General features: G+C 44.4%; 1 protein-coding gene across 1 annotated transcript in view; it reads right to left on the reverse strand.

Annotated features, from left to right (window-relative positions):
• Window positions 1-24,748, reverse strand: part of SPTLC1 (serine palmitoyltransferase long chain base subunit 1) — a gene marked incomplete at its 5' end in the record, with an annotated part of 1,612,539 nt that overhangs the window by 1,097,813 nt on the left and 489,978 nt on the right. The gene's annotated exons all lie outside the window — the stretch shown is intronic.

The following is a 24,748-nucleotide window of genomic DNA, read 5'->3' on the forward strand; positions in this document are numbered from 1 at the left end:
AGCAGGTCATCCAAGTAAGAAAATACTTGGATCCCCGGAAGCCTGCAAAAAGCAATCACAGGAGCAAGGTATTTGGTGAATACCCTTGGGGCAGTAGAAAGGCTAAAGGGCAAAGCAAAGAATTGAAAATGCCAGGAAGCAACAGAGAAAAGCAAAAACTTCCTAAAAAGGGGATGGATCGGAATATGGAGATAAAACATCCTTGAGATTCAGAGACACCATAAAAGCCTAAGGAAAAAAAGTGGGAGACAATCTGAAGGGACAACATTCAAAAAGTGGGCACCTTCAGAAAAGTGTTTAGATGAGAGAGTTCTAGAATAAGCCTCCAACTGGCCTCTTTTCTGGGCACTAGAAACATCCTGGAGCAACCCCCCCTCCCTTTGGGACACAGGCACTTCTTGAATAATACCCAGAGTCAAAAGGTCTAGGGAAAAAAGGCAGTAGTTCCCGAGGAGGCTGAGGAATGCCCATAGCAGGAGGATAGGAGTTTCACACTATGAAATACCCCTGGCGAATTATGGACAGAACCAAAGAATCCCAAGTAATCTGAAGCCAAATAGGAAGAGAGAGAGAAAGGTGAAGAGAAAGTGGAATGTGGCTGGGAAGATAACAGTCGCACAGCACCTGGTTTGTCTGGAAAGGAAGACTTCTGAGTCCCTGAAGTTTGAGTAGCCTTAACAGGAGGAGCCCGCTTGCTACTCTTTTCGGCCTTAGGAAGAGGGCAAGACTGCCTGTGAACAAGGTTGACTTATTGGGGTAGTTTCTCTAAATTTTAGGAACAGGAGATGCAAAACCATGTTTCAGTTCCTGTAAGGCCTTCCCCTTATCCTGAAGGGACTTAAACAAATCAGCAGCAGCTTCCCCAAACAAGTGTTTATTATCAAGAGGGGCTTCCATCAACTCTGCCTTGATATCATCAGGCAATGGTTGCAGTCGAAGCTAAGAATACCTCGTCATCACTGAACCAAAAGCAGCAACACTAGAAGAAGCATCTGCTACATCAAAACTACACGATGGAATGAGGAACCACCTGTGAAGAAGTCATTAGCAGGGAAAGAGGGGAAGCTTTACCTCAGAGTCTGGGAGGTCAGAAATAACCTTACAAGTCTGAGAAAGGAGAGACAACACATCCCTGGACACATGGGTCTGATAATTAATAGCCCTACAAGCCAAGGTAGCAGAGGTATAAACCTTCTTACCTAGTCTTTCCATGGTTCTGCTGTCTTTATCAGAAGGCAGTAACTTGGACGAAGAAAGCAACTGAGAGGGCTTATCAGAAGCTATAGTAACTTGAGCGAAGGATGCAATTGAGAGGGTTTGACAGAGGCTACAGACACCACTGAGGGGTCAGCAGCAGGACACTTGTACAAAACGTTACAGTGCTCAGGCACCCTACAAAACTCATCAGACTTCTTGGGAGCTGGGGGCTTTAGATTAGAGGCATTTGAAAATGCATCCAACAAAGCGGACAAAACAGGATGAATAGCAGAAGGTTTTGGATATTCCAACTACAGCAACTCACAGTACCTATTATGGATTTCAGAGACCCGAGCAGAATCCCATTTAAAAAACTCCATCATCCTGGAGATTGTGTCCCCAAAAGAAGTTTCTTCTACGTGGGTATCAGGACTGGCAGATTCCTCTTTCTTGGACCCACAGTCCAAACAGAAGTAATTTAGAAAGAGCAAGCAATGGATTCCTCAAAGGAATCCTGTTTCCTGGGTCTTTTAAGTGGAGTAGAGGACCACGGGGGAGCTGGAACAGAACCCCCCTCCTGAGGAAATTTCAATGTCATCAAAGCCTGCCACTCACTCTGTGGATCCCTAGGTGCAGGACAGACATGTTTAGTTTTTTTGTTTTTTCTTTAATGGGACGTCTGCCCTGTAAAACTCTGAAGGCTCTGACCCAAGATAGCATTCAATAACCATAGCACGGACTTCTTCCTTAACTAAAATTTGAGGAAAACCCCTTAACCCCTCAAAAATAATAGACCATGGCTCCCCCTGAACATCCAAAACAGACATCTGCAAGGAAAGCTAGATTCCCACCAGCCTCCAACCCAGTTGCGGCAGAGGAATCTGACAACAAAGCCGGGCGAACCTCCAGGTTCTCACTCACCTCAGAAGAAACGTCTGGTGGAGGCTGGACAGCAGAAGATACCGGTCTTTGCTTCTTAACCTTCTTCCATGACGGCTGACTCTGGGGGTGGGAAGTTCCTTCCAGTGTGTCCTTAGAGAGAAGCTTAAGTCACTAATTCCCCAGATGCAATGTTAGGGAAGAAAGCCTACTACGAAGAGTCTTTGGTACAAAAGCCTGACAAATAGATAGGATGTATGTTCTTGTGAGGCACCTAGGCAAAATAAACACTGTTTGTAGCACTCTTTATGGGGAATCTGCCTCCTGCTCTGGCACATACCCTTCCTGGATGACATGAAACCCCAGAAGCAACCAAAAGATAAGAAAAAACGAAACACCAATGGGGCACTTATCTGCAATGGCTCAAAAACCCACAAATAGGACATACGCATTCAGTCCAATGACTGAGGGAAGCGTTTCGACTGGCAGCAAAGAAGTTCAGAGGATGGTATATTAGGACATCACCTTTATGCCCTATGCTATACAAGGAGCATATGTATGGTATACGTCATATCAACCATAGGCTTTTGTACACTGGCCGGACATCAGGCTATCTGAGGCAGGGAATCGCAGACATAAGGAATACTGCAACCAGTGAATGGAGGATATCCAAAGAAATATTTTAAATGTGATGCAATTAGTATAGAAGATTCACCACTAATTGTGATCATCGTATTGGTCTAAATTTACCTAGATAAGCAAATACATTTTTATATTTCATCGAATAAGAGAAATTATCTTCATCCACATCTTTACTGTACTTTTCTCCACACCATTGGTTTTATATTCTTCACAATATCTCTCAAGTCCCATGACATCATACTGCAAATAGTCTGTCAAAATAGCTTAATCACTCTTCTCAATGTTTAAATACTACAGCAAAGAAAGCAGTTAGGCTACAGAGATAGTTAAATCTATCTATAAATCAGCTATCCAGAAAGATGATGCCAAGCTTCAACTTTAACTTTAATTCTAATTCGATCACACATAGTGCTACCACAAGAAATGCCTAAACCGACGGTATCTCACACGGCTTCAAGAAGTTGGACATCTACTCTGATGCTCAGTTTTGCAGAATTAAATGTGTATTTTTTTAACAGTTGATGTTCATTCAACATGATTTTGATAGTAAAAGCTGCAGTAAAGTTTGAAGCACATTCCTATGGTAAAAGAAAGTACAGTTGTGTATGCCTACCATAAATGTAGATATTAGAGTGTCTTCACCATTGCAGTCATGACTGTAGGGTTCTCCCCTGCCGGCAGGCAGCCCTCGGTCGGCCAGAATCCCAAAGTCTGGGTCCAGCGTCGGCTGTTCAACCCTGCTCCCTGACGTCAGAGCGCCTGGAGTATAAAGCTGACAGCCGACGCCATCTTCTCCAGTTTTTCTTGCCCCATATGTCAGGAGTCCCAAAATGAAAATGGTCCCACAACCTTTGCAAATACACCTCAGAAGAATGGTGAAAAAAAGGAACCACACAAAAGTAAAAATAAGAGGGGACAGGAGGGAGGGAAACCCAGACTGCAACAGTGAAGACACTCGAACATCTACATTTATGGTAGGTGTACACAACTGTACTATGCTCATCGTGTTTCACTGTTGCAGTCATGACTGTAGGGTACAATCCCAAAGCTGAAGGAAAGGGAGGTGGTCATAAAGAAGGAGGGGCGGCCAAAAGGCCCTGCAAGACTGCAGAGGCAAAGCCTGCCCTAGACTTAGAGTAGAGAGGCAAATTGTAGTGCTTAGAGAAAGTATGCACTGAACTCCAAGTTGCAGCTTCCAAAATGTCCTTAGTAGGAACTCCCCTGAGGAAGGCTGCAGAAGTGGCAGCAGCTCTGGTGGAATGAGTCCGTATGCTCCCTGGGATTTGCTTTCCATGGTGTGAATAACAAAATCTGATTCCATGAGCAATCCATTTAGAAATGGTCTGTTTAGAAATGGCTTTACCTTGGGAACTAGAAGCATAAGAAACAAACAATTGTTCTGACTTTCTGATGTCCTTGGTTCTATTCAGGTAAAAACGTAGTTGTCGATGTACATCCAAGGAATGTAAGATCCTTTCCCCTTTATTTTGGGGAGTGGGAAAAAAGGTTGGCAAATATATAGTCTGATTTAAAGCCACTTTGGAAACCACCTTAGGCATGAAAGTTGGATTAGTCCTCAAAGATACCCTGTCTTGATGAAAAATAATATAAGGTTCCACCGCCATAAGAGCTTGTAACTCTGAAACTCTCCTGGCAGAGGTAAGTGCCAACAGGATAGCTGTCTTCCAAGATAAAAACTTGATGTCAGCAGAAGCGGCAGGCTCAAAAGGAGGCAAGGTTAGTTTTTCCAAAAAGTACAGTTTTGTACCTACCATAAATGTAGATGTTCGAGGGCTATTACAGCTGCAGTAGTTACATATGGGTTTTCAGCCGGCAGGCGGTCCCTCGGTCGGCCGAATTCCAAAGTCTTGGTCCGGCGTCGGTTGCTGTCGCGTACTCTTCTGACGTCAGGAAGGCTAGAGTATAAAAGACACAGCCGACGCCATCTTCTTCAGTCTTTCTTGCCCCAGATGTCAGGTGCCCCCAAAAGGAAGGCAATACATAAATTAGTGTGATACACAAATGTAAGCAAATAAAACATAGTAGGATAACCCAGTCAGCAGGTATGAATAGGTATTCAAACCCCAAGGTCTTACCAAGAGGGGAAGGAGGGTGGGAAACCTGTACTGCAGCTGTAATAGCCCTCGAACATCTACATTTATGGTAGGTACAAAACTGTACTATGTTCATCGTGCATTACAGCTGCAGTAGTTACATATGGGTAGAATCCCAAAGCTATGTATAGGGTGGTAGGTACTATACGGAACTGGGTTGAGCTAGAATGCCCTGCAAAACTGCAGTGGCAAAGCCTGCTCTAGTTCTGGAGTATAAAGGCAAATGGTAATGCTTTGTGAAAGTATGTACAGAACTCCAAGTGGCTGCCTCCAGGATCTCCTTAGTAGGCACTCCTCTAAGGAAGGCTGTAGAGGTGGCTGTGGCCCTAGTGGAGTGGGATCTGATACCAGTAGGTACGAGCTTTCCATGATGAGAATAACAAAGTATGCAGTGACCAATCCACTTGGAAATGGTCTGTTTAGTTACAGGTTTCCCTTGACCCCCACAGCATAGGAAACTAGGAGTTGATCTGATTTTCTGAATGACTTGGTTCTGTCCAAGTAGTAACGTAGCTGCCTATGGATATCTAAAGAATGAAGCAGCCTTTCCCTTTGTTTTGAGGATTAGAGTAAGGTAGGAAGGTGGATGGCCTGGTTTAGGGCTACCCTAGATACTACTTTAGGCATAAAGGAGGGGTTGTACGCAGGGAAACCCTGTCCTGATGGAATATTAGGAATGGCTGCACCGCCATGAGGGCCTGTAACTCAGAAACCCTACGAGCTGAAGTGATGGCCAGTAGAAAAGCTGTTTTCCAAGACAAATATTGTAATTCTGCTGAAGCAGCTGGTTCAAAAGGAGGCAATGTCAATTTTTCCAGTACATAGTTAAGGTCCCAAGCTGGTACTGGTTGTTTCCTTGGAGGCCTTATGTTCTTAGCCCCTCTGAGGAACTGTCAGTAGAGGGTGTGAGAATAAAGGAGGATCCATGTTGAATTCTGCAGATATTGCTGAGGCATGTATCTTGATTGAGGAAAAGGAAAGTCCCTTGTTCAAAAGTTCAGTTAGGTACTGTAACATCTGAGGCAGGTTTAATTTTCTAGGATCCTGTCCTCTTTCTTCATTCCAACAGCAAAACCGCTTCCATTTTGCGGAGTAAGCTTTTCTTGTAGATGGTCTTCTAGCCTCCAAAATGACATCCTGCACTTCTTTGGAGAGTAGTGCCTGATGTGAAGTTAAGGGATTTTCCATGCAGCTAGACTGAGAGTTTTCAGCTGACTGTGAAGAGTTTTGAAATTGTTCTGCGTCAGCAGAAGAGGTGTTAGAGGCAGGGGCCACGGAGGAGTGTGTGTTAGGTTCCTCAAGAGTGGATACCAATGTTGTCTCGGCCAATCTGGAGCAATCAGTATCATCCTTGGCTTGTCTGTTCTTGCTTTCAGAAGCACCTTGGGCAGCAGAGGTAGTGGTGGGAATGCATAAACTGACCAAGTTGTCCATGTGAATGAAAGGTCCACTTTCCAAGCCTTTGGGTGGAAGGTCCTTGAGCAAAACTTTTAATTGATGATTTTTGTGGGAGGCAAAAGGTCTATGTCTGGCCTTCCCATGCTTGAACAATCTCTGTGAATACGTCTGGATGTAGCCTCCATTCGTGAGGGTCTGTCATATGCCTGCTCAGAGTGTCTGCCAGTGTGTTTTCCATTCCTGGCAGGTACTGAGCCTGGAGCTCTATTTGTCTTTCCAGAGCTAGATTCCAAAGAGTCATCGTTAATCTGCACAAGGGGTATGAATGAGTCCCTCCTTGTTTGTTTATGTACCACATTACTGTGGTGTTGTCTGTTCTTATGAGCAGCTGTCCTGGATGCAGGAAATCTCTGAAAGCTGAAAATGCCTTTATTACTGCCAGCATTTCTTTTCGGTTGATGTGAAGGTGCTTTTCTGTTTTGTGCCATCTGCCCTGAATGCACCTGTCCTTCATGTGCGCCCCCCAGGCGTAATCTGAGGCGTCTGTCGTTATGACTTGTGTAGCCTGAGGCTTGCAGAATGGGAGGCCTTTGTTTACTTTGCATGCTTGAGCCCACCATATGAATTCCTTTTGTAGGCGGGGAATTATTGGAATCTCCACTTCTAAGCTGTGACTGTGTTGAGACCATAGATTTTTTAGGTACCATTGAAGTTTCCTCATGTGCAGCTTTGCACATGGGATTAGAAGAATGCAAGATGCCATGAATCCCAGAGCCTGCAGGATTTTCCTTGCAGTAAGCCTGGTACTTTTGCAAGCATTTTGAAGTAGTGAGATAGTTGCCCTTGTTTGTCTGTTGTTAGGTAAGCCATCTGAGTGTTTGTGTCCAAGTTGGCACCCAGGAAGGTAATTTTCTGAGAGGGTGTTAGTTTTGATTTCTCCTTGTTGATGGTGTATCCCAGAGAAAGCAGTAAACGTGTCACATATGCTAGATGTTTGAGAAGTACGAGTTTGCTGTCCGCTTGGATCAGGCAGTCGTCCAGATAAGGGTAAATTTGTATCCCTTGAAGTCTGCAGTATGCAATCACTGATGCCAGGCACTTGGTGAATACTCTGGCAGTAGATAAGCCAAAGGGCAATGCAGAGAATTGATAATGTTTTGAACCTGCAAGAAATCTGAGGTATCTTCTGCAACTTTGTCTGATTGGGACATGCAGGTATGCCTCCTTGAGGTCCAATGTTACCAGCCAAAACACCTTGCCCAGCATGGGAAGGAGTTGCTGTAGTGTGAGCATCTTGAATTTTGGCACTAGAAGAAATGTGTTGAGAATGGATAAGTCCAGAATGGGTCTCCAGTTGCTTCCTTTTCTTGGCACCAGAAAAAGCCTTGAATAAAAACCTTGTGCTTGTTGGTGCGTAGGTACCTTTTGTATAGCCCCCATGTTTAGGAGCTTTGCAATTTGTAGTTGTGCCTCTACCCTTTGATTTTGTGGTAGGTTTGGCATGCCTCTCATTTTGGAAGAGTGTGGAAATGAAATTTGTAGCCTCTGTTTATTATGTCCAGAATCCATTTGTCTGTTGTGACAATATGCCAATTGTTTGCAAATAGTGCCAGTTTCCCAAAGGTGCTGCCAGTTGAATTCTGCTTGGCATGGAAATGAGGGAGTCATTGAGTTTGCTTTCTGTACTGCTGTGCACTGTCGTCACCACTTCTTGGCGTAGGTGATTGCCATTGTCTGCCTCTGTAGGATCCTTGGGTTTGTCCTCTGCCCCTTCCGTCTGTATCTGCCCCTTTGGGCTTTGTCAGTCGTTGGAAAGGACCAGTTTTTTGATGGCCAATTCCTGCTGAACCTTGGTGGCTGAACCTGTAAGAAAGCTTTGACAGTTTGCATAGACTTTGCCTTTTCTTCCATTTTACGTAAAATATCCTCAGCATTACCACCAAAAGAACATCCTTATGTAATGGTGCATCTAGAATTTTTGCTTTCACTTGATCTGGAAGATTTTGTTCCCTTAGCCATGCATGTCTGCGAATGACTGCTCCAGTGGCGGCTGATCTGCTGGAGGCCTCTAGTGCATCATAACCACATTGTAAGGTGTGCTTGCCCACTTGCTCAGCACTATGCATCATATCCTGCAACTCTTTTAAATCTGGTTGTTCAGGTTGTGACATTTGTTTTTAATTGTGATAACAGAAATTGCTGATATCTAATCATATGGAACTGGCAGTTTAAGGCCCTCATGGCAAGGGTGGCGAGGTGTAAACTTTCTTTCCCCACCTTTCTAGAGATCTAGATTCCCTTTCCGAGGGCAGTGGGTTCTTGGCCGTGGAAGCCTTAATTCCTTTAGGGCCTTGAGAAATAGTTTCAGGATCTGCATTATGGCCTTTATAGAGGAACTGATGAGAATTAGGAACTCTGTAATACCTATCCGGCTTAACTGGTGCAGGGGCAGAGAATCAGGATTTAAACAGGCCTCGAGTATACATCATCTAAAACCTCCAAAACAGGAGGAATAGCCAGAGGCCTATGCTGAGGTAACCAGAGGAATTCCCTGAGCCTTTTCTTGGAGTCGGAAAAATCTTGGCCTTCCCAATGGAAGTGCTCTCTCAAGGAGTGTAAAGTTTCCCCAAAGGAAAAATCCTCAGGGGGGGATACAGAAGGAATGGACTGCTCTGCATCCGAATCCTCAAAGGGAGAATAAGACTGTTCTTCAGCATCAGAATGTTCTGATAAAATGGAATCTTGGTCAGAAGGAGGAGAATCCTCCTCTACTCTGGGTCTCTTGTCAGGAGGGGCCTGTGAGCCTCTAATAAGAGTGATCAGGTCTTCAGTCATTTTAAGCATGTGCTTCTTAGGCGTGGGCCCAGGTCTTGGGCCTTGTGAGGCAGGCCTAGAAAGTTGCTTGGCTGATTTAGCTTTTGTAAAGGCCTTGATGGAGAAGGAAGATGAAGGCCGAAATACACCATGGGTGGATGTAGATCTATCCACATTGGTGGGTTCGACATGAGCAGGTGCTTCGGTAGTAGTTTGAGAAAGGGCCGAAGAACCAGCGGTCTCAGGCACAGAAGACCCCGCCGAGGGAGTGTCCGGTAGTCAGGGACTGCAAAGGCGTCTCACTGAGAACCGGTCCACGTGGAGCTTGTTTGGCGTGGTCGGTGGAGACCGCAGTTCACTGACGGTCCTTTTTTGCGTTTTCTGGACATAGCGGTAGTCGGAGTATCCGGCGACATTTTATAGTTAACTTTTCCAAAGTAATGTTGGGCTCCGCGACGCTTGATAGTGCGTTTATTGAAAGTAGCACAAAAGCGCAGCCCGAGACGCCGTGGTCTGGGCCCAAACAAGGTATGCAAAGGGAATGGAAATCCTTATGCGGTATTTGCTTCCCACAAGAAATACAATTATTAACTTTTCTGACATCGGTCTGAGGCAAGAAAAGGTTCCCCCGGGTACTTAGCTTTAATGAAGACTTGGTTCGAAATTTTTCGTAATTCAGGAGCTGGCCGACCGGCACTTGCGAACTGCTTCTGCTTCGGGCACCGCGCGGCAAAAAAGACTGAAGAAGATGGCGTCGGCTGTGTCTTTTATACTCTAGCCTTCCTGACGTCAGAAGAGTACGCGACAGCAACCGACGCCGGACCAAGACTTTGGAATTCGGCCGACCGAGGGACCGCCTGCCGGCTGAAAACCCATATGTAACTACTGCAGCTGTAATGCACGATGAACATCATAATTGAGATCCCAAGCAGGAATAGGAGGAGATCTAGGAGGTCTTAAGTTCTTAGCTCCTCTGAGGAACTGTCTCATGAGCTGGTGGGAAAAGATGGGAGGGTCTGTATTATAATGAGCAGAAATAGCAAAAGCATGGATCTTAATGGAAGAGAAAGAGAGACCCTTATGCAAGAGATCCGTCAAGTAAAGTAAAATTAAAGTAATGTTAGGAAGAAGAGGATCAGAATCCTGAGTCTGCATCCAGGAACAAAATCTTTTCCATTTTCCTGAATAAGATTTCCTAGTGCTAGGACGTCTAGCTTCTAAAATGACATCCATAACCTGCTTGGGAAGGAAAGAAGAAATCAAAGGCCCTGGATTAACCAGGCCGCCAGGCTGAGAGTTTTGACATGAGAGTGTAGAACCTGACCCTGATGCTGGGACAGAAGGTTCGGAGACTGAGGTAAAACCCAAGGAGGCTCCAGGCATAGGTTCACTAGAGCTGGATACCAAAACTGCAGAGGCCAATTCGGAGCCAACAAGATTATCATCTTGGGTTTGTCCTGTTTTATCTTCAATAAAACTCGAGGAAGAGGCGGAAAGGCATATCCCGAGAGGTTCCTCCAACTGAATGACAGGGCATCCACTTTCCAAGCCTCCTCGTGGAATGTCCGGGTGCAAAACTTCTGTAGCTGATGATTTAAATGGGATGCAAAGAGATCTATGTGAGGACATCCCCATACTGCTGTTATCATCCTGAATATTTTGGTGTCCAGCATCCACTCGTGTGGATCCAAAATGTTTCTGCTGAAACTGTCTGCCAGTAAGTTTTGTTTCCCTGGTAGAAACTGAGCTTGAAGGTCCAGATTGCAAGCTAGAGCTGTGTCCCATAAATCCATGGCTAGTCTGCAAAGGGGGTAGGAATGAGATCCCCCTTGCTTGTTTATGTACTACATAAAGTACAGTTTTGTACCTACCATAAATGTAGATGTTCGAGTGCTAATACAGCTGCAGTAATCACAGATGGGTTTTCAGCAGTCAGGCGGTCCCTCAGTCGGCCGAATTCCAAAGTCTTGGTCCGGCGTCGGTTGTCGTCGCTTACTCTTCTGACGTCAGGAAGGCCAGAGTATATAAGACACAGCCGACGCCATGTTCTTCAGTCTTTCTTGCCCCAGATGCAGGTGCCCCCAAAAGGAAGGCAATACATAAATAAGGCTTATCCACATATGCAAGCAATGCAATGTAATGCAAAATCAGTGTAAGCAAGCAAATAAAACATAGCAGGATAACCCAGTCAGGAGGTATGAAGAGGTTGTTAGGCCCCATGCCCTTACCAAGTGGGGAAGGAGGGAGGGAAACCTGTACTGCAGCTGTATTAGCACTCGAACATCTACATTTATGGTAGGTACAAAACTGTACTATGTTCATCGTGCATACACAGCTGCAGTAATCACAGATGGGTAGAGTCCCAAAGCTATGCATAGGGTGGTAGGTGCTATGAGGAACTGGGTTGAGCCAGAATGCCCTGCAAAACAGCAGTGGCAAAGCCTGCTCTTGTTTGGAATATAAGGGCAGGTGGTAGTGTTTTGTGAAGGTATGTACAGAACTCCAAGTGGCTGCCTCCAAAATATCCTTAGTAGGCACACCTCTGAGGAAGGCTGTAGAGGTGGCTGTGGCCCTGGTGGAGTGAGATCTGATACCAGTAGGGACAGATTTCCCATGATAGGAGTAACAAAATCGTATGCAGTGGCCAATCCACTTGGAAATCGTCTGTTTGGTAACTGGTTTCCCTTGAGCCCCTACGGCATAGGACACAAAAAGTTGTTCTGATTTCCTGAAGGACTTTGTTCTGTCCAAATAGTAACGTAGCTGCCTATGAATGTCTAAAGAGTGAAGCAGCCTTTCCCCTTTGCTTTGAGGGTTAGGATAAAAGGTAGGTAGGTGTATGGCTTGGTTTAAGGCTATCCTGGATACCACTTTTGGCATAAAAGATGGATTAGTAAGGGAAACCCTATCCTGATGGAAGATGAGGAAGGGCTGCACCGCCATGAGGGCCTGTAGTTCAGAAACCCTACGAGCTGAAGTGATGGCCAGAAGGAAAGCTGTTTTCCAGGACAAATATTGCAGATCTGTTGAGGCAGCAGGTTCAAAGGGAGGCAATGTTAATTTTTCTAGTATGTAATTAAGGTCCCAGGCTGGTATTGGTTGCTTCCTTGGAGGTCTTATATTCTTAGCCCCTCTGAGGAGCTGCCGTAAGAGTGGGTGAGAGAATAAAGGAGGATCCGTGTTGAATTCTGCAGAAATGGCTGAGGCATGTATTTTAATGGAAGAAAATGAAAGTCCACTGTTCAGCAGTTCAGCTAGGTACTGTAAAACCTGAGGCAAGTTCATTTTTCTAGGGTCCTGTCCTCTTTTCTCATTCCAACAGCAAAACCGCTTCCATTTTGCGGAGTAAGCTTTTCTAGTAGATGGTCTTCTGGCCTCCAAAATGACATCCTGCACCTCCTTGGAGAGTAGGGTCTGTTGTGGTGTTAAGGAATTTTCCATGCAGCAAGGTTGAGTGTTTTCAGCTGACTGTGAAGGGTTTTGTAGCTGTTCTGAGTCAGCAGAAGAGGTATTAGAGGCAGGGACCAGGGAGGAGTATGTGTTAGGCTCCTCAGGGGTGGATACCAGTGTTGCCTTGGCCAATCTGGAGCAATCAGTATCATCCTCGGTTTGTCTGTTCTTGCTTTCAAAAGCACCTTGGGCAGAAGAGGCAGAGGTGGGAATGCATAAACTGTCCATGCTGTCCAACTGAATGAGAGGGCGTCCACTTTCCAGGCCTTTGGATGGAAGGTCCTTGAACAAAACTTTTTCAATTGATGGTTCCTGTGGGAGGCAAAAGATCTTTGTCTGGCCTCCCGACGCTTGGATTATCTCCGTAAACACCTGAGGATGTAACTTCCATTCATGTGGATCTGTCATATTCCTGCTCAGAGTGTCTGCCAGTGTGTTTTCCAGTCCTGGCAAGTACTGTGCTTGAAGTTCGATTTGTCTTTCCAGAGCCAAGTTCCAAAGAGTCATGGCTAGTCTGCACAAGGGGTATGAATGTGTTCCTCCTTGTTTGTTTATGTACCACATTACTGTGGTGTTGTCTGTTCTTATCAGTAATTGTCCTGGATGCAGGAAGTCCTTGAAAGCTGTAATTGCATTTATTACTGCTAGCATTTCTTTTGATTGATGTGAAGGTGCTTTTCCTTTTGGGACCATCTGCCCTGAATGCACCTGTCCTTCATGTGCCCCAGGCGTAATCTGAGGCGTCTGTGGTTATGACTTGTTTTGCTTGAGGCTTGCAGAATGGAAGGCCTGTGTTTACTTGACATGCTTGGGCCCACCATAGAAATTCCTTTTGCAAACATGGAATTATTGGTATAATTGCTTCCAAACTGTGACTGTGTTGAGACCATAGATTTTTAGGTACCATTGAAGTTTCCTCATATGCAGCTTTGCACATGGGATTAGAAGAATGCAAGATGCCATGAATCCCAGAGCCTGCAGGATTTTCCTTGCAGTAAGCCTGGTACTTTTTGCTAGTGTTTTGAAGTACTGAGATAATTGCCCTTGTTTTTCTGGCGTAAGATATGCCATCTGGGTGTGTGTGTCCAAGCTGGCACCCAGGAAGGTTATTTTCTGAGATGGTGTTAGCCTTGATTTCTCCTTGTTGATGGTGTATCCCAGAGAAAGCAGTAACCGTGTCACATATGCCAGATGTTCCAGTAGTATGTGTTTGCTGTCCGCTTGGATCAGGCAGTCTTCCAGATAAGGGTAAATTTGTATCCCTTGAAGTCTGCAATAGGCAATCACTGATGCCAGGCACTTTGTGAATACTCTGCGTGCAGTAGATAAGCCAAAGGGCAATGCAGAGAATTGATAGTGGATTGAACCTGCAAGAAATCTGAGGTATCTTCTGCAGCTTTGTCTGATTGGGACATGCAGGTATTCCTCCTTGAGGTCCAATGTTACCAGCCAAAACTCCTTGCCCAGCATGGGAAGAAGTTGCTGTAATGTGAGCATCTTGAATTTTGGTGCAGTAGAAATGTGTTTAGGATGGATAAGTCCAGAATGGGTCTCCAGTCGGTTCCTTTTCTTGGTACCAGAAAGAGTCTTGAATAAAAACCTTGACCTTGTTGGTGCGTAGGTACCTTTTGTATAGCTCTCATGTTTAGGAGCTTTGAAATTTGCAGTTGTGCCTCTGCCCTTTGATTTTGTGGCAGGTTTGGCATGCCTCTCATTTTTGGAAGAGTGTGAAATTGAAATTTGTAGCCTCTGTTTATAATGTCCAGTATCCATTTGTCTGTTGTGACAATATGCCAATTGCTTGCAAATAATGCTAGTTTCCCTCCCAAAGGTGCTGCCAGCTGAGACTTGCTTGGCATGGAAATGAGGGAGTCATTGGGTTTGCTTCCTGTATTGTTGTGCACTGTCTTCACCACCTCTTGGTGCTGGAGATTGCCATTGTCTGCCTCTAAGATCCTTGTGATTGCCCTCTGCCCCTTGTGCATCTGTATCTACCTCTTTGGGGCTTGTCAGTGGCTGGAAAGGACCAGTTTTTTGAGGGCCAATTCCTGCTAAAACGTGGTGGCTGGACCTGTAAGAAAGCTTTGACAGTTTGCATAGATTTGGCTTTTTCTTCCATTTTTCGTAGTATATCCTCAGCATTAGTACCAAAAAGTACATCCTTTTGTAAAGGAGCATCAAGAAGTTTAGCTTTCAAATGATCAGGCAAATTTTGTTCCCTAAGCCAGGCATGTCTGCGAATGACTGATCCTGTAGCAGCCGCTCTACTGGAGGCCTCTAGTGCATCATAACCACATTGTAAGGTGTGTTTACCCACTTGCTCCGCACTATGCATCATATCCTGTAACTCTTTTAAATCTGGTTGTTCAGGTTGAGACATTTTGTTTTTTAATTGTGATAACAGGAACTGTTGATATTTAATCATATGAAACTGACAGTTTAAGGCCCTCATGGCTAGGGTGGCGAGGTATATACCTTCTTACCCCACCTTTCTAGAGATCTAGATTCCCTTTCTGCAGGAAGTGGATTCTTGGCAGTGGAGGCCTTTAATCCCTTAGGGCCTTGTGAAATGGTTTCAGGGTCAGCATTATGGTCTTTGTAGAGAAATTGGTGAGAACTGGGTACTCTGTAATATCTATCAGGCTTTACTGGTGCAGGAGGCAGAGAATCAGGGTTAAGACAAGCCTCCGAATAGACATCATCCAGTACCTCCAAAACAGGGGGTATAGCCAGAGGTCTGTGCTGAGGTAACCAAAGAAATTCCCTAAGTCTTTTCTTGGAATCTGAAAAGTCTTGGCCTTCCCAATGGAAGTGTTCCCTCAAGGTGTGCAAGGTTTCCCCAAAAGAAAAATCCTCAGGGGGAGATGCAGAAGGAATGGACTGTTCTGCATCCGAATCCTCAAAAGGGGAGTAAGAGTGTTCCTCTGCATCAGAATGTTCTGATAAAATGGATCCCTGATCAGAAGAGGGGGATTCTTCCTCCACTCTGGGTCTCTTGTCAGGAGGGGGCTGAGAACCTCTGATAAGAGTTATTAGATCCTCAGCCATTTTAAGCATCTGTTTCTTAGGCATGGGTCCAGGAGATGGGCCTTGAGCAGCAGGCCTAGTGTGATGCCTGGCTGCTTTGGATTTAGTAAAGGCCTTAATAGAAAAAGAAGATGAAGGCCTAAATACACCATGGGTGGAGGTGGACCTGTCCACATTAGTAGGCTCGACATGAGCGGGCTTGTTGTAGTCTGGGAAAGGGCCGAGGACCCAGCGGTCTCGGTACAGAAGACATCGCCAAAGGAGTGTCGGTAGTCAGGGACTGCAAAGGCGTCTCGCTGAGAACCAGACCACGTGTAGCCTGTTTCGGCGTGGTGTCAGCGGAGACCGTGGGCCTCGCGTGTCGGTCCTTTTCCTTGCGTTTTTTGGATAAAACGGTAGTCGGAGTGTCCGACGACATTTTATAGTCAAAAGCTTTACCAAAATAGTGTTGGGCGAACTCCGCCCGACGCTTGATAGTGCGTTTATTGAAGGTAGCGCAGCGACAGCCGAGGCCGTGGTCTGGGCCCAAACAAGGTATGCAAAGGGAATGGAAATCCGTATGCGGTATTTGCTTCCCACAAGAAATACAATTATTAACTTTTTCTGACATCGGTCTGAGGCAAGAAAAGTTTCCCCAACGGGGTACTTAGCTTTAATGAAGACTTCGGTTCCAAAAATTTTCGTAATTCAGGAGCTGGCCGACCGGCACTTGCGAACTGCTTTTGCTTCAGGCACCGCGCGGCAAAAAAGACTGAAGAACATGGCGTCGGCTGTGTCTTATATACTCTGGCCTTCCTGACGTCAGAAGAGTAGCGGCGACAACCGACGCCGGACCAAGACTTTGGAATTCGGCCGACCGAGGGACCGCCTGACGGCTGAAAACCCATCTGTGATTACTGCAGCTGTATGCACGATGAACATCTGTGGTGTTGTCTGTCCGTATTAGTAGTTGTCCTGGTTGTAAGAGATTCCTGAAGGACAATAGAGCTTTCTGAATGGCTAACATTTCCTTTAAGTTGATATGCAGGTGCTTCTGATCCGTTGTCCAAAGGCCCTGCAGACAATTGCCCTGAAAATGGGCTCCCCAAGCATAATCCGTGGCGTCCGTGGTTAGAATCTGAGAGGCAGGAGGTAGACGGAAGTGCTTCCCTATGTTTAGAGCACATGCCCTGGACCACCAAAGAAATTCCTTTTGAAGGCAAGGAAGAACAGGAATCAGTATGTCCAAACTGTGGTAATGCTGAGACCATACACTCTTTAGGTACCACTGTATTTTCCTCATGTGTAGTCTTGCATATGGTACGAGAAGGATGCAGGAGGCCATGTAACCCAAAGCCTGCAGGAATTTTCTTGCAGATAGATGGGTTAGAGCTGCCAAGGCTTTGAAAGTTGATGCCAGCTGTAATTGTTTTTCGGATGTCAGAAATGCCATCTGGGTTGTAGTATTTAGAAGAGCACCCAGAAAAGTTATATGTTGTGATGGTGTCAAATTTGACTTTTTTATGTTTACAGAGAATCCCAGGAATTTGAGGAGGTTTTGTACAAAGTCTAGATGCTGGAGTAAGACATCCTTGCTGTCTGCCTGAATTAGGCAATCGTCCAGATAAGGGTAAATTTGAATTCCCTTGAGTCTGCAGTAAGCTACTACTGGAGCCAGGCATTTGGTAAAGACCCTGGCGCAGTAGACAATCCAAAGGGCAGCGCAGAGAATTGAAAGTGCCTCAATCCGGCCTTGAACCTGAGGTATTTTCTGCGATCCTGCCTGATGGGAATGTGTAAATATGCCTCCTTTAAATCCAAAGTCACCATCCATGCATCTTTGGGACAGCATTGGGAGTAACTGCTGCAGAGTAAGAATCTTGAATTTTGGAATCTCTAGAAAGGTGTTCAAGACCGACAGATCCAGAATGGGTCTCCATGAATTTTGCTTTCTTGGGACTAGAAAGAGCCTTGAGTAAAAACCTTTGCCCATCTCTGAAAGAGGTACCAGTTCTATGGCATTCATAGCCAAAAGAGCCTCCACCTGGTTCAAGGCCTCCGTCCATTGATGTTTTGGAAGGTCTGGCCATCCGCTTGGCCTTGGCAAAGTATGAAAGTGGAATTTGTAACCTCTTAAAATCACATCCAAAACCCATTTGTCCTGGGTTATTTGAGTCCAATTTTGGTAAAAAAGAGAGAGTTTTCCTCAGAAAGGGGCTTCCAGGCAAGACATCCCTGTAGCCCAAAAGAGGGAGTCATTGAGTTTGTTTCCTTTGAGACTGTGGCCTGTCCTCTCCTCCCCTAGGGGTAGAAGCAGTCCATTGCCTTGATCTATAAGTAGCTTGAGTTTGAGGCCTCCCTCTGGGGCGTCTATATCTACCCCTTTGAGGCCTGTCTGAAGAGGGAAAGGACCAGTTTTTTGATGGCCAATTCCTGCTAAATCTAGGAGGCTGTACTTGCAAGAAATCTTTAACTGTTTGCATGGATTTCGCCTTATCCTCCATCTTTTTAATCACCTCCTCAGCTTTAGATCCAAACAAAACATTATGCTGAACAGGAGCATCCAATAATTTAGCCTTTACTTGCTCAGGTAAATTCTGTTCCTTTAACCATGCATGTCTTCTAATGACTGTGCCAGAGGCAGCAGCCCTACAAGAAGCCTCCAAGGCATCAAATCCACAGTGTAAAACATGCTTCCCAACTTGTTCAGTGGCATGCAGTAAGTCATGTAGTTCCTTATCCTCTGCACAGGCAGAAATGGAAGAAAATTTCTGTTTTAAGACAGACAAGAGAAATTGCTGATATTTAAGCATATGAAACTGACAGTTTAAAGCCCTAATGGACAAAGTAGCAGAAGTGTACACCTTTTTACCCCATCTTTCCAAGGCTCGAGAATCCTTTTCAGTAGGAATAGGATTTTTGGCAGTAGCGGCCTTAACACCCTTAGGACCCTGAGAAATGGTTTCAGGGTCAGCAGTAGGATTCTTGTACAAAAACTGATGGGAATCAGGCACCCTATAGTACCTAACAGGAGCAGGAGGAAAAGAGTCAGGGGTTAAATTAGCCTCCGAAAAGGCATCATCCACAATATCCAAAACAGGGGGAAAAGCCAGCGGTCTATGTACCCCTGATGACCTGACGTCATGGAAGAAGGGACAGCAACAGACGCAGGACCCAAGACTTTGTTAATCAGGCCGACTGAGGGCTACCTGCAAGCAGATAACCCAAATGTAATGACTGCAACAGTGAAACACAAAGAACATCATGGACTGTCAGCTGGTGAGTAAGTGAAGTTCTTGAATGCGACTTTTTTCCTGTACAAATAATATGACACCACACTGTTAGTTAAGCAAAAGTATATGAAGTAAGAGATTAGAAAATTGAGATGTATGGGCAGCTGTCATTTATTGAGCAACAGCTTCTTTTCCCTAAGAAAGGATACACAGCATTAAAGTAACAGCTCTCATTACATACAACAGAAAAAAATGCTTGACACTGCACTAACTGTAAAGATTAGGTTTATTAGAAATGCCAAGTTGATTTTCTTTTACATCTTTATTTTATCTTGGGGAAAAAGTTACTTCAATTACAGCAAAAATAACAGTGGATACTTTATGCTATTGTTTAGATGATGTTAAAAACTTGTAGAGAAAACATATACTAGGACTTGTAAATCTGACACTCTCCAAGCATATGGCCACCATTTATTTATTTATTATTTACATTTGTTTACCAGGAAAATCCGACTGGACACAGATCTGTTTTCAGCGGAGGCCCAGGGAGAAAAGCTCCACACTTTTCTCCAAAACAGGTACTTTACTTTTGCTTTAAAGCTAGCTGGGATGTGGAGATTGGGGGGAGGGGGGCAAAGGGAGATGAAGCATGTTTTTTATTACGAAGTTATGGTCCCAAACTGGGGAATGGGTTACATTCTGAAGGTCAAAGGTGAACAGTGCTTCTTCTGAACTTTTAAATGATCATAAAAATTTAAAGTCACTTTTGATTAAAACTCAATACATATTTTTGAAGGGTAAAAAGCCCCCACCATTCCCTGTGCATGGGGTTGCACTACAATTTACCTCTGGAAAATAGTTTTCTGCATGGCAATAATACCCTTTAATAAATGTGTGACTGAGCAAAGTATCACTGGCTATTGCACAGCTGCCTTAAACTGCCTTTTAAGAACAATTTTATTGCAAGGTCTGATTCTAGGTAAAGAACTTTGTGTAATTAAGGTCACAAGGCTAAAAAAATGTTCTGCAGAGGAAAATGTTAAGCGAGAGGTATTTTGGCATAGCACAAAAATATGCACTGAGGTTTGTGCCCATACTAGAAACCAATGACATTTCCTTGGGCAAGACTTCCTACTTTACTTCAAAATGCAGATGTCCTCCTCACTTGCATCTGGGATTATGGGGAGAGCTAGGCAGCTACATTTTGAATGTAGTATTCTGCTTACTGCTGAGAAAGGAAATGGAAGCTATTAATGGCAGTTTCTACGATGGTCAAAACAATCATACGAAGCAATGACGTTTAGGACTAACAATCCATCAACATCAGTCTTGCTTTGCTTTCATTAAGACCATCAACATTACCAAAATTGGAGAGAAAGCATATGAAAGGCCCTTGTCGAGTTTGAAGTAAAATACATACGTCTGCCAGGTCTGTTTAGGGGCATACTATGGCAAAACTTGCTTAGTTGGTCTATCATACAATGAAGCACAAACTACGACTTTAGCATGACTTGACTGAGTGATACGCTGAAAATCTGAGTGTCTAATTTTCATTTGTGTGGAGTGGAAAACTGACTTGCAGACTGTGTCTGCAATGGGAGGCATACATATGCTAATGGAAAATGTCACAAATTGCTTAGCTTCAGAATTTTTACAAAATGCACTGGTGATAAGAATGGCTCCCTAGTGAAACGTCTGGACTCTCAATGCAGAGTTTCAAAATAATGAAAGAGAGTAAACTACAGGAAAAGAGCAAGTCACTTTTCTCCTTTAAACGTGTTCTCCCTGAATTGTCAGTGTGGGAGACAAGTCCCCCACCCAAAAAAACTTGTATATACCTACTATGAGAATGCCATATATAGGAAAAAGAATATTCTAAGAAAGGTCTACCTCACACTTAGTATATGTAAGCCAAAACCTTCCATCAAGTCTGTAATTTCCACCACATAGCATAGCAAGTCTTGGCAATTCAGTTACCAGTAATAATGCATACTCCCTTATTTATATGCCATGCAAATACAGTGTTTTCTGTATGAATATGGGAAAGGTCATGACAGAAATGCTGATTAAAGTTCTAATTCTTACCAAATTGTCTACATCTCTGATGTACACATTTGGGACTGTTATGGTTTAATCCCCACCTACCCCAAACTACAAGGGAATGGTAATATGGTCTCCAAGCATATCAGAGATATCTGTACTGACTGATTGAGCTCCCAAAGTGTTACGGAAAGACCCCAAGTCAAATTTTGATGACAAGCACATCACATCACATATGAAAGGATTAAATGAGGTTAGGGAATAATGTCAAAAAAGGATTCAGCTCCATCTGGAACTGATTGGTTATGCCACTTTTCTGATCTTCATTATTGCCACTTGGACTGTAGTTATGCAGTATGTCTTGAACTTCAAACCTGCAGATATTCCCTTGCTGTTGCTAGGTTCCTTTTGCAAAAAATCTTCTCTAAAAATAGACTCCTAGAATTTATCTTGGGGTGGAAAAATGCTACAGTAAGCTGTTAAAGAGTTTTGAATAAATAAATTGTGTGGGAATTTTCTGAGTTTTTGGGAACATCCAATCTTTGAAACAAGTTTTAAACAAAAGACCAGTTTTTCATTCAAAGCTTGAGTGCACTGTAAGAGGAGAGTGACCTAAGTAAAAGAAAGCAGGAGTCCTTTCTTGTTCCCAAGAAGGAAGAAATAGGGAGCAGGCTCTCTGCAAACAGGACAATGCACATTTCAGCAGATGGTGAAGTAAAAACACTTTTTGGTGCAGTAAAAGGGTACCTTTAGCTTGCTTGAATTCTAGAGTATCTTAGATCAATCAAGCAAACAAAAACAATCACTTCAAATCTGCCTGCAGAAAAGTAGAGTCAAACACATGTCACAGGGTCACAATACGCATTCCATCACTATATTTCACTTTTATTACAATGGAAATGAGATCTTGTATTTAAAAAACGTACCAAGCCCCTCTTTTTGCATGTGCCACATTTAATAACAAAACATGATGTGGTAGTTCATACATTACAACACATGAGTTTGTCCAGAGTTGTGCGGATCCTTGAATAGCAGAACTACTGGACTAGTTTATAAGTTATCTGAAATATGCTTTAAATGTTGAAGTACATACAATCAAATCTTTCTAGTGGCTTACCCTATACAGTATTACCTTACAGGTACAATAAAGGACATTAACCACTTGCTCTGTATGACAATTACAACTGTCAGTGACACCACCATTTTCACAGTTTGCACTAATAACAGCAATGACATGTCATTTGTTTTTATTATATCTTCATCTTGTATGTTTTATAATATTACAGTGTGCAAACACATGTATAGGATCATAGGAAGTTACTAGGCTATTGGCTCTGACGCCCTTATAAGCTTAGCCAAGAGTTTAGCCCATGTTTAGACAAGTCAGCACACAAAGCCTCTGTCCAGAAGGGACACAGGTGGAATCCCAGGGGTGTATTTTCTGCGTCCCATCTAGTTATCCAGGTTGCGCTTAGAAAAGGATAATGAGGTACTCTGCTTGATGTGGAGAGGGGGTCTATTCCACAGACAGGGGAGTCTCTGGGACACAAATCTGTCCCGCCAAGTCCTATTGATGTCACAGACCAGGATGAGGTCACGCATGCGGGTTACTCAAGTGGAGCTTGACTTGCAGATATGCAGCAGTCCCATCAAGACAGGATCTGAGTATGCCAGATAGAGGTCACCTCTGAGGAGTCTGTATGAAAGTGAGTAGAGGGACAGGGCTTTTAGCCTATCTGTGTAGAAGGGTAGATGTTTGAGGTGAGGAACCTCTATGGTCTCTCCAGCTGCTGCATGTGCTTTGTGAGGTACATGCCGAAGGTGGCATTGTACTCTATAACTGCCCTTATAAGAGAGGAATACAGGGATGTTATGACCTCCTTGTCTCTGGATGAAATACCCTTACGTATGAGGTGGGCCATGTAGAAAGCTTTCCGTACAACGGAAGCAACATGGTGGTCAAAAGTCAGGCTGCAATCAACCTGGGTGCCCAAATCCCTCAATACTGATTGCGTGCTTAGGACATTGTTATTAATGTGATAATATGTGGGGACATCACTCTCCCCAAAGGGGATGATGATGCATTTTTTGGCATTCAGCTTGAGGCCATGTTTCTGGCACCAGTCGTTTGTTTGGGTGAGACCCTCTTGGAGGACGTCCACATCACTTGGGGAATTGATGTTCATGCCCATTTTAAGGTCATCTGCAAACTTGGACAGCCACAGCCCACTGCTTTTAGCCTGCATCTCAGAGAAGTATAACCCAAATAACAGAGGCCCCAAGACCAGTCTCTGGTGTATGCCGATTGTTACATGTCTACTGCTTGAGGTGGCTTCCCCTATTTTGATTAGGTGGGTAGTGAGCCAGTTTGCTACCCATCTGATAACATAAGGATTGATGCCTAGTTGAGAGAGTTTATCTATATTATGCCTAAATGGGGAATAGTGTTGAAAGCTTTGGCCAGGTCAAGGTAGGCATTGTGCACCATCTTCCCCTCTTCCATGGCTTTGGTGACTGTCTCAGAAGTCTACCTGATTTAACAGACATGACCTCCCCTTGACAAAGCCAAACTGTGTGGGGTCGAGTGTTTGGAAGTTGCAAATGTCCCCGTTAATGAGGTCCATAATAATCCATTCCTTGGCCTTGCAGTTCAGGCTAGTTAGGCTGATGGGTCTATAATTTCCTGGATAGGTGGACGCTATACTTTTGTGTAAAGTGATGACAGTGGCTGTCCTCCACTTGGTTGGGACAAAGCCGGTACTCAGGCTTTGGTTGAATAGGGTGCCTAATGGTGCTGCAAGTTCATGCCTGAGTTCATGTAGGATGCAGCCTGGGATGTTATCGGGTCCCATGGAGGCTGTATTCTTCGTCTTTGAGAGGGCAGTGATGACCTGTTCCCTTGAGATAAAGGGAGGGGGGGGGACAGAGGGGTGAAGTTTTCGATGAATTTGTCAGCCAGTAGGTTGGTTATATCTACAGCATTTGTGTATGTGGTGTCCTTGAGTACCAGTTCTGAACAGATCTGGGTGCTTCCTTTGAGACTGCAGGCATATGTGAAGAAGGTCTTATGATTGTCTCTAGTAGATGTGGCCAATTTGGACTCGAAGTTGGCTTTTGAGGATTTCACTAGTGCTCTTATTTACTTGTTCAGGCTAAGGAGAGATTGCTTCCAATTGGGCACATGCTCCTTCTTGGTCCTGGACAGCAATTTTTTCCCTTTGTTATATAGTTTATTTAATGCAAATATCCACCAGACAGGTTAACTCTTCCTTGAGGAGGATGATTTTGTCCTGCCAGGTATCCCCATTCCATGCATCTACACAAGTGCTCGTATAGTACTTTTGTGTAGATTTGGACATTGGTGCCAGTTCCAATAGAAGGGGAGGGGGCTGTGAAGCTGTTTACACCATCCCCCAGGAGGTTGTCATCAGCGTTGGAGAAGTTTTTTTGTTTGACCCTAGCTGGGGGGGGGGGAGATCAGGGGAGATCAGATCTTACCAAGGAGGATGATACTGTAGGGGTGCTGCAGTGGTTACTCATGTTGGTTAAAACCAAGTCCAAGATATTATCACCTTTTGTGGGGGTATCGACTAGCTGTTACAAGGCCTTTGGGCTGATTAAAAAAAAAAAAATTTGAGCAATCTTTGGGCATTTGCATTCTGGCATGAGTAGTTTTTTCCTATCTATGGTTGGGTAGTTAAAAAGTCACCCAGGATCAGGGTGAATCCTGACAGATTCAAAGAGGTCCAAATAGGTGGAGTGGGCATCCTGAGTCAAATTTGGGGGCCTAGAGCTAGCTAGGATTTGAATAGGGGTCTTGTCAATGGTTAACTGCACCTGGAGTGTCTCCTGTGTGTCACACTGTTTGACCAGCCTGGAGCTGTGTACGTCTTTAATATATATTGAACCTCCACCTCCTTTGGCTTTGCTGACCACAGTTTGGGGTCTGAATGTAATATAGGACGAGTAACCAAG

This window comes from Protopterus annectens, chromosome 2.part0 (genome assembly GCF_019279795.1).
Source record: "Protopterus annectens isolate FY-2018-M chromosome 2.part0, PAN1.0, whole genome shotgun sequence".
NCBI lineage: Eukaryota > Metazoa > Chordata > Ceratodontiformes > Protopteridae > Protopterus > Protopterus annectens.